Below are 10,542 nucleotides of genomic sequence, written 5' to 3' on the forward strand. Positions count from 1 at the left end.
AAAATAACCCTACGTAAAGCTGTCAGAGTAATAGATTTTGCTTCTTACACAGCTCAAACAGAGCCAATCTTTAAACGTTTCAAGTTATTAAACCTAGAGAATCTATACAAGCTCGAAACAGCGAAATTTATGTTTCAAATCAACCAAGAAAATCATAGTAACTTTCTTCAAAAGGAATTCATCAAAACTAGTAAATTACATTGCTATAATACGAGACAATCGTCCGATCTTGGTTTTTCTCTTCCCTCTATCTCTACAAACTTCAAAAAAAACTTTCTGACATTTGATGGGGTTAAGCATTGGAACTCCTTGCCAATTGAACTAAAGAATATCCGCAACAAAAATGCCTTTAAAAAGATGATGAAACTATACCTTTTACAGAACTCCTAAGCCATAAGAATTCGTTCTACTTTTTTAAACATATCCCTAACCAGTGAAATTTACCAGCCTACCGCCTGTATACATATATATATATTTTTTTCTATACTCTTACATCCTTAATTTTTACTCTTACTGTTATAGACTACTTCAAACTGAAATGGAAATTATAATCTTGAGTTTAAATACGTCACTGGGACATATGACTCGATAGCTCCTGGCGAGTTTTTCTCATGTGTCCTTCAGCATAACAAACCACTTTATCTGATGTAATAAATTAATTAAATTTTTGAAAATGCTAACTTTTGTATTCTAAATTTTAATTCTTGGTATATTGTAATTAACATTTGTTTTTGCTGATAAAGATTTTGAGTTTGAGTTTGAGTTTGAGTTTACATCAACACTGGAATTATTATTGATTGAACAACCAGTTAGAGTATGCTGCATCTAATTTTGAACTAACTGTCATATGTTGCTATCTGTTTATCCTATGATAAAATTTACTACTTGCGCATTTCTCTACTTCTCAATTTCTTCATGATTTTGGTTTCACCGTGGTTTCCCTAGTGTTGAAATGGTTGAAATATGCTAAGACAAAAACCCACAGTCCACATTTGAAAAATGTTTCACCAAGCAATTTTTTGGATTTAAAATTCTTATGTCCAGACCAGTGGCATGACGGAGGCAGCTGGGGCCTCTAGGAGTTTTCAGTCCGCCCCCCCCCCCAATTTTGACTTTTGTAAAACAATATAGGCGGAGCACAAAATGCTAGTCAAAAGATTTTAAATATAACTAGACTGAGGTATCATGACACCCAGAATACCAGCTTTGCAGCAAAATAACATAAGAAACACTTTTGCTGGGGGTCTCTAAAAGTTGAGGGCCCCTATTTTTTAGTTTTTGACAAAAACCATTAGTCCGTTGCGCAACTGGCTCGAGCACAACCAAACCCTAAATCCTCGCTCCTTTTACAGTTGGAGAGACGATGTCTAGGAAAGGGTTGATGGAAAGAAATACCAATGGAGAATGTGGGTAAGAAAACGTTTTCAAGAAAGAAAGAAAAAGGGAGAGTTCCACTCAGGCACTGCGCAGCCATTAGGCTAACAGGGGCTATGCCCCCCCCCATTTTTTGCAAGAATGATTTAAAAGTTTATAGACGTTAAGAGAAGTTAATCTTTTGGAAAGTTTATTCTAAGGCAATTTTGGGAAGTTTTAATCTAACGTATCCTAATTAGTAGCAGTTCCTCTTGACTAGGAACCCATTTTTGTTTACATTCTCAAGCTAATCATATCTATTTTTCAAGTAATTGTTACCTCTCGATATCAGATTATTTAAAAAGGCGAGTTGAAATAAGCAATATTTTCTATAAGGGGCATTCTACAGGGCGTGGCCTTTAACCTTTTTGTTCACGCCCTATTCACTGGCCCTACTCTTAGACTGGTAAGAGGCGCCTGGTTCCATTTTCTTGTTCAGCATTTTTGACTTTGACTTTGACCCTGAGACTGTTGACAAGGAATACTTTTTCAAGTATTTCAGACTGCCTGTGAATAGGCTTCCTTCATGTAAATACATCTTTTGCGGGGGCTCCGATGCAGGTTGGAAAGCGGGGGAAGGAGGCCAAGGGTAAATGACAGACCCATAATGAAAGATTTTGCAAAAAAGCTCTATTGTTTAGCAAGAAAGTGGGAAACATTGCCTAATCTAGCCTCTACGTCGTCGGAGGCCTTGTTCTGCACATGAATGTACTGTAGACCGTGTTCTGTTTTCTGTTTTCTGTCCATATACCGTGAAAAGGAAATAAACCTTAGCAGGAAGCATTCGTTGAATAATACTTGCATAAAATTATCAAATGATTTCTGAAACTGGCTAATCTGTTGATGATTGATGATTAATTGAGCTGCATTTACCTGTTTGTTCTTTAATATATATGGTTTAAAGCACTATGAGTTTTGACTTTGTTGCGACTTATTTGATTGTGAAATCGTTTGGAAATGTCCGGTCGCCAAAGCCAAATACTTGGGCCGGACAAGAAAATTTGGAATAAAACAAGATTAGCAGGAAATTGATTTTTCCAATGATTGCCAAACGAATGATTTCTTGCCAAGATCTTGCTTAAAAACTGCTCGGCTTAATTAATAATGGTACCTTAAAGCCTTCAAGAAGCCAACATTAGCTTTATGCTTTAGTCAAACGCAGATGTGACTCAACCTTCCTCTATTTCAACTTTTTTAACCAATTTTCTCTGAAATTGATTAATTTTTTGCGCATTTAATCTACCTCTATAATCTGTTAATAACCTCAGGTATTAAACACAGCTTTAATAAAAACAATATTTGTACAGGTACATTCTACGCTGGAACATGAATTGCTTTGCTTGTTTAGCTTGAGATTCCTATCTGATTCAAACTAGCTTGCTTATTTAGCATAAACTGCCTGCAGGTGCTCCAACCTCTAAAGAAGCACTTAAAGCTTAGGTAATGCGAGTTAGCACCAGTGGCGTTACACCAGACCTTCCAGAATAAGAGTCATAAGGGTTTTCAAGAGTATTATTTACCAATGAAGGCATATACATAAAGAAGCACCAAGGTGCTATTTCACCTACTGACCAAGTCAAAAAGAATTGTAGGGATTAGAAGCCAAAGCAATTGTAATCCATTAGCAAAAATCACACTGCTACAAACAGTTCAACAATTTAAAAAATATTTTGATGAAGTCATCATTTTGTTTTGTTATTGCGAGGAATCTTGACCACGCAGGTTTCATCCAATCTCTGTTTACCTCTGTTGTGTCATGTCATTCAATCCCTATCAAATTTTCATTAAATTGATAAGATGGATAATAATAATAATAATAATAATAATAATAATAATAATAATAATAATAATAATAATAATAATAATAATAATAAAAATACTACCTTTTTACTATTAGTTTGACAATAGTGTGAACACTAATAAACACTAACATGAAGCAATTTAAGAGATTGCATTATGGAAGTCATTGACTGCAAGCGTTACAGGCGCATTGATTTTCGAAATACCAATCTTTTATAAGAACTTTAAATTGATTTGCATTTTTGGATGATTTTATTTGATTTAGAAGAGAATTCCAAATCTTTGGATCAAAAAAGGTAATAGATTTTATACCATAACCTGTAGTTTTAACTTTGGGAACAGATAGAGTATCCATTTTTCGAAGATTATAGCTATTGGGTTTTGGGAGAAAGTAGATTTTCATAAAGGCTGGATTCAAGTTGTGCAAATGTAGTCTTGCATTTTATGTAATAAGTACCTAATTAAGACCTGTCCAAGGAGCAAGATATGTTAATTGTTATAATTCAAATTCGATATTATTTAGCTACAGCTAGAAGCCTAAAAATGCATTTGCAGCTAGAAGAGACACTTTGACATATTTGGCCTCACCCAAGAGCCTGTTTCCCAAGACGCGCCCTCCAGTCCTCGGAAGGATTTATTGTTTGAATTCGAAGATAATGTCTTAGGGAAGAAGTATTTCATTGCGATGTAATTTATGATTTTGAAACTACATTACGTAGCCAAAAAATATTCAAAAGTTAGTCCTGTTGGTAAAAGGACTTTTTCCAATTTATATGCATACTGACCATCTTCTAAGAAAATTTATCCTGGTAATATTTTCCGCTGATGCTAATACGTCCCCGCCTTCGAATAAGCACCCCCCCTCCCTCGAATAAGCTTCTACCTCGAAAACCTTACGTCTAAACCATAATTAAAAACCCAACATCAAGAAAATGAAGGGATAAGATTATAGGAACTAAAAAATAGGAAGCGAAAGGCTACAAAAATTGAATATTATCGTCCAAACCAATTAAAACAAAAGGCGACGGTTTTTCAGAGGCAAAAAATACGGAAATTTATTTCAATTTCCGAAACAAATAAATCATTAAATGGCAGGTGAAGTTTTCTGACAGCAATTAAGATAGATAAACAAACTGTCTTCGCACAGGTAAATACACTAGGTTAGCGAATGCTACCTTTTATCCATCCAAAATTCCTTCCTTCATCCTACTTCCTTTCTTCTTCCTTCATCATTCTTTGTTTTATTCCTACCTTTTATCCACCCACTGCCCTTCCAATTGCCCAAACGAAACTCAGCGACGTTTAATTTAAATATTTGATAAAACGTCTGCCTGAATCTCGTTCTACCCAGTTCAAAAAATCATACAAATATGGAGTTTAAAAGGGGATTTTCCCGCTACACTTGAACAGCAATGTTAAAAGATCAAATTCTGTTAACAGGGACGTTAGATTATGTTGAAAGGCTTCAGGTAATGATTAGAGTTGTATCGAATCGAAGCAAAATTTACCGAAGGACACAGAAAGTTGGGAGAGAGGGTGTCCAATCCTTAAAAACTAGGAAAATCTCTCCCCACTGTAAAATTTTCACAAAAAGTTGTCACATAGTGCTGTTTTTTATATTAAAAGATTTCAACACTAACTTGTGTAACAAATATCTTCAACTCAATTAAGATTTCAGCTACTAATTAAAAATCAATATAGACTAAACACGGAAATTGTTGTCTTGGTGTTCACCTGCAGCAGCTGATACACTTATATATTGACGAGTTCATTACGGGTTAGCGCATTTGGTGTAAAAGCGTTGGACAGATAATGAAGAACAATTATTAGAAATGCGGAAACAGTACAGAGATCTTGATTCCCTTCATAATCCTTATGAGAATCAGAAACAAACAAGAAAAGGCATACTTACTGGTCATTGATTGAAAACAACATCACCAGTTTATGTTGACGATTTAATTAGTTGAATGCATTTGCATCAGAAGCATCGAAGCAGCAATATGAATCTGACCTGCACAAATATGGGTTTCACTTACGAGAGAAGTTTTGACATTTCGCTGAAAGTTATTGCTGGACTCATGGTTGTCGTAATCTTCCCGACGTTGCTACTAAACTTGTCGCTGCTTGCCACAATTTTCAAAAGGAGAAGTTTCCATGGCCCAGCATTCGTTATCATGGCGAACCTTGCTGTTTCAGACGCACTGACATCATGCATCAGATATACTGCTTTTGCCACAACTTGTTTTATGCTTTTTAATAATAAAGACCCTTGTACCGCGGCCCTCGTGCTTGCTCCAGTCACATACATTCTTGGTTTCACCAGTTTCTACACGATCATCCTTCAGGCATGCGAACGATATTTTTCTGTGCTGCACCCATTCTGGTATCACGAACGATTTACTGTTAAATTCACGATAATTGCCTGCCACTTTACATGGGCTCTAGCTTTCTTGAATGTAATGTTATGGAAGTTCATTACAGCACCTTTGGCGCTAGGAATTTACTATGGAGCAGTGAACTTGTTTGGAATTATCGCTATCATTTACTTCCATGTTAAGGTTTTCCGGGAAACTAAGAAAATACAACGTCGAATAGCAGATCAGATTCCAAATGCGGAAGAGAGGAGCAAGATCTTCTCGGAATCAAAAATCACACGTGTTACAATCTTGGTGTTATCTGCATTCTTCTTCTGCTTCCTTCCAGATCTTATCCTCGTCTTCCTGATATCAATTAGTGGGGGAAAAAGAGAGGATTTCGGAGAATTTCAATACTGGGCCTGGACATTTGCTGCTCTCAACTCCCTGCTTAACCCGCTGATAACATTACATCAACTGACAATGCTAAGGAAGTCAGTGATAGACCTATGGAAGAAGGTGTTACCTTGTTGTAAAATTTAACTGCAGAAAGTAAAGGTGTATGGATAACATAATCTAATGTCTGATCAACAAGTCAACGAAGACTCTAAGAAAACTTCAGAAGGCACTTCATGAACAACTATAAAACAGATTTAGCTTGTGGTCAGCTTTATGACGTCATAACAAACAGGTGGATGAAATGCAATTAGGATATATAAATACAAAATAATTGTCAATTGGTAACGGCTATCAAACGTTTGTTGCTAATTCCGAAGGTTTCTCTAATCCCCCTTTTTAATGAAACTTAAGAATTTTGTTTCATTGTTAGGCATACATTTATTCTATTGAACATAATAAAATGTTACAGGATAGCGGTGTGTTGACTTTGTGCAAACTTCAGTCGTTGCTGCTCTTTCGGGAGCTCTTAAGTGTGCAGTCGTTGCCATCGTTTTATATTGACATTCTAAATCTAAAGAATCAATTTTTGATTTTTTGCTACAGGTGGGTATAAACATGGAGTTGTGGAAAGGATAATTTTGTTATTGCTGTAAATCAGGAGCATGGCTAGGCCGCAAAGCAACTCCTGCAGCATCGACGCACAAAGCCCTGCATTTCGGCAATAGCGGGGTTCTTGCAACTTAGAGGAAAACCCCATTCACCAACTTTTGCATTTAAGACCTTAGATACACCTGTACCCTATATGAAAGGATTGAAGAATAAACAATTATTTTGAGCATTAAACATTAAAAAGCAACCACAAAGAGCCGTTCTAAATTATTCATCACAAAATATCAATTTGATGTATTCATTGCATACTTTTAACTTTCTTACACGCACTTGAAGACATTTCTATAAAAAGTCTTGAAAAAGAAAACGTTTTGAAGATCCAATTCGTAAATTCTGTTCAAATTAGTAGGCATAAGCCAGCCAACCAGAGTGGACAAAAATGCTGGCCACCATAACATGATCAAACAAATATTATGAAAATATTAATACAATTAAGACAACATGGATTGAATTCTTGCTTTGACCCACACCTTGCTTTGACCAAGCATGGTGAAAGCAAAGACTAATTATACATATTACGACTCTATTCGATTTTTTTAGCGGTACAAAAGTTGATAATGGCTTTGGAAAAAGCAAACATCTTACAAATTTTTTCGTTTGATTCCTTTTAGAGAATAAAACGTCAGAATCAGGGTCGCAAAGATCATTCAAAATGTATACACAAAGTTGTGGGTCGAAATGGGCCAAATAGAAAAATTCAAGCAGATGACAGTTATAGTTGTCCAATCAGTGCCGTGTGCCTATGGAAAATTCACCACTTGGCAGTGGAGAATGGGGGTCATTACCCCCCCCCTCCACTTTTTCAAAATATTGTCTACATTTTGTTTCTTCCTAAAAACGGATTAAAAAGCTCTAAGTAGGGGTAGACCGTATTTCTTAAGGAAAATTAGCCTGGTACAAAGCACTGAAACGAGTCAAAATGGGCGCGGTCTTACCGAACTCTGCAAGCCTGGTCCACACTAGTGAGATAACGATATTCTCATTGACTTTTCAGTGAAATTAAGTGAAATTGTTATCTCATTGGTGTGAACGCCTGAATTTTTTCTCACTTGAGCATTTTCAGTGAGATTGTCAGTGAGAATAATATCAAAAAGTTTTGATATTTATCTCGCTGACTTTCTCACTGAACAAAGGAAAAACGCTAATCTCCGTGGCGCCAACACATTTTATGCACTGCATCACTCTGAACAATGGAATTTTTCTCCTCGTTTTCAAACAATGTTACGTCACTACCCTTCCTATGAATTTCCAAGAGGAATTCAATCCTGCATCAGTGAGATAGCAGCGATGGGAAAAACAAACAAATGCGACATTTGTCCACCAAGCGCATTTCTTGCAGTAACTTATGGAACTGGCCATGCCGCTTTCGAACACTAAAAATATCCCGGACCCAAAATTCCATTTTGTTTACGTAAACGTGATCTTCGAGATCTTTGAACTAAAACAAGAAAAAGGACTGCAGCTTCGAAATCGTTGTCAGAATCACTATCCATTTGACAAAACGGAGTCATTTTTCTCACTGAGTGAGATACCCCAATGTGAACTCTGTGTTACAGTGGCGTACCCAAGGGGGGAATAGGGGGGTCTGGACCCCCCACTTTTCTTAAATATGATCCTCGAGATTTGTCCAAAATGATGTAAAACTCTTTGGTGTAGTATACTGTATGCTTGTGTCAATAACAATTGTAAAATACTTTGCTATTTACCGTAGCTAACATTAATCAAATAATGGGGTGACTTTTTGCAAAAGGTGAGTTTCCCCGCATTTGCGAGTGTCTGAAGGGCGTGGTCAAAAAATTTCTGGGGCTCCGACCTAGACCCCCCCCCCCCCACTGCTACAGCCCTGGGTACGCCACTACTGTCTTCTAACTAGAACGATTTCCGGTTTGAAATAGTTTCACTGGAAAATTTTATCTCACTCAGTGAGAATACGATATTCTCATGATTATTTCCTTCTCACTCATTCCATCACCTTCTCACATCACAGCACAGGCATCGCTAATCCGTATTGTTACTTTATTTTTGCCGTGCTATTCACGTACCGCACGCAATCTAGTATATCCGTGTTCTCTGCACGTAAAATAAGACTCGCTGGGTTTGCAAATGACACGTTAATCGATGGATGGTTTTATTAGTGAGCGAACGGCATCAAATAATAACACAACAATGCACAATTCTCGTTACACTAAAACTATTATTGGATGGGGGCTTATTCGAGGGGGGGGGATCTTATTCGAGGGAAGGGGTTATAAAATTATTGTGGACCTTAAAGAAAACATTATTAAAAGACCTCGTTTCTTTAGTAGAATTTTTTTTTGTGAACATTTAATTAATTACTACCAAAAGTATGAATTTGTTGTGGTAATTCAATAAAGCGTCTCAGGCAACCTCAGATGGCAAAAATAATCAAATTGAGGGGTCCAATTTTTGACGTTAGCAGTTGGGACTTATTCGAAAGGGGTTATTGACAATTTGTATTTCTAGGGTGAGGGCTTATTTGGGGGGGGCTTTCTCGAGAGGGGGGCCAGTTTGAGAATTTACAGTAGTGGCTTTTTCGTTTGTATGTAGATGGATTCCACAACTGCTAGATGGAAAGACGACCGAGCTTTTTCTTTTTCTTTGAATCTGGTTCTTTCAGAACCTTATTCTGACGTTTTATACTCTGAGGAGTGTCAGACGAAAAAGCTTTCAGTATGTTGTAGAATTTTTGCTTTTCTAAAAGCCACTTTCAAATTTTGCACTCCCAAAAATTTTTCAAATATTACCTTGAGAAACTTGAATACAAAAAATATATAGAAAAATGCTTCAAAATTATTGTTATTGCTGAATATATTGTCGGGGAAAACCCCACGCGCCCTTTGCCCACAGTGTCTTTTAACTCTACGCATAGCAATTATTATTTTTGTATGGATGTAGTTAACAATAGTTCATTCATTTAGTCTGAGCTTATAGGCTTTAGCTTTGTGACTCAAGGTATTTTCTTTACACATGACTTTAATGCACGTAATGCACGTAATAACCTCGTTTCAAGAGTCGTTAAGAAACTGACTCAAGATTCAAGCTTCACATGTATTAAGTATTGGCGTCAATCTATTGTTACAGAGATTTAACTTTTCATGTTTTGGTAAAATCTGATTGGTTTGACGAATTGTTCTTCTTAATTCCTATTAGTTACGCTATTTTTATACTTATTGTAAAACGTATATATGCACGTGTGATTTAACTTAGGGCCTGTTTACACGGGACCGGATCCAAACAGCATCGGATCCATTTAGATCCGATCTCATTTTTCAGGGTGTGTTTACACGGGATCGGATCTGAAAATACTTGCGTTTACACGGGATCGGATCCGTATGGATCCAAGATGCGCGGGTTTGTGTGCGCAATCCAATTACGAAATTTTGGCGTCTTTTGGCGCCAATTACAAGGATACCATATAGGATGCACCTCGTAATGGACAATTTTCGCCTCATTTTGGATCCGTACCTGTTTGGATCCGATCCCATATCGTTTACACGAGACCTTTTTGGGATCGGATCCAAACGGGACCACCTTTAAAAGCGATCCCAAACGGGTACGGATAGCAGATCCAAATTGGATCGGATCCGCCAGGTCCCGTGTAAACGCAAAGCCTATCCGTACCATTTTGGGTACGGATCCATTTGGATCCGATCCCGTGTAAACAGGCCCTTAGAGTAGAGAGTTTGAGACTAGAGTTAAGAGAATGTAAGTCTCAGAATTGAAAATTGTGATGTTGAACTTGTTGAACTTGGAAGATATTTCTTTTTGAGCACAACTCTGCAATTAAATACGTATCGTGAACTAGCGCTTGAAGAATACTAACATATATCAATAAAAAATGGTGGAAGCATTCAAACATGTTTTTGCAGCTGGTGATACAGAATTA

Source organism: Rhopilema esculentum, chromosome 7, assembly GCF_057945365.1.
Source record: "Rhopilema esculentum isolate cy_ngs chromosome 7, ASM5794536v1, whole genome shotgun sequence".
Classification (NCBI taxonomy): Eukaryota; Metazoa; Cnidaria; class Scyphozoa; order Rhizostomeae; family Rhizostomatidae; genus Rhopilema; species Rhopilema esculentum.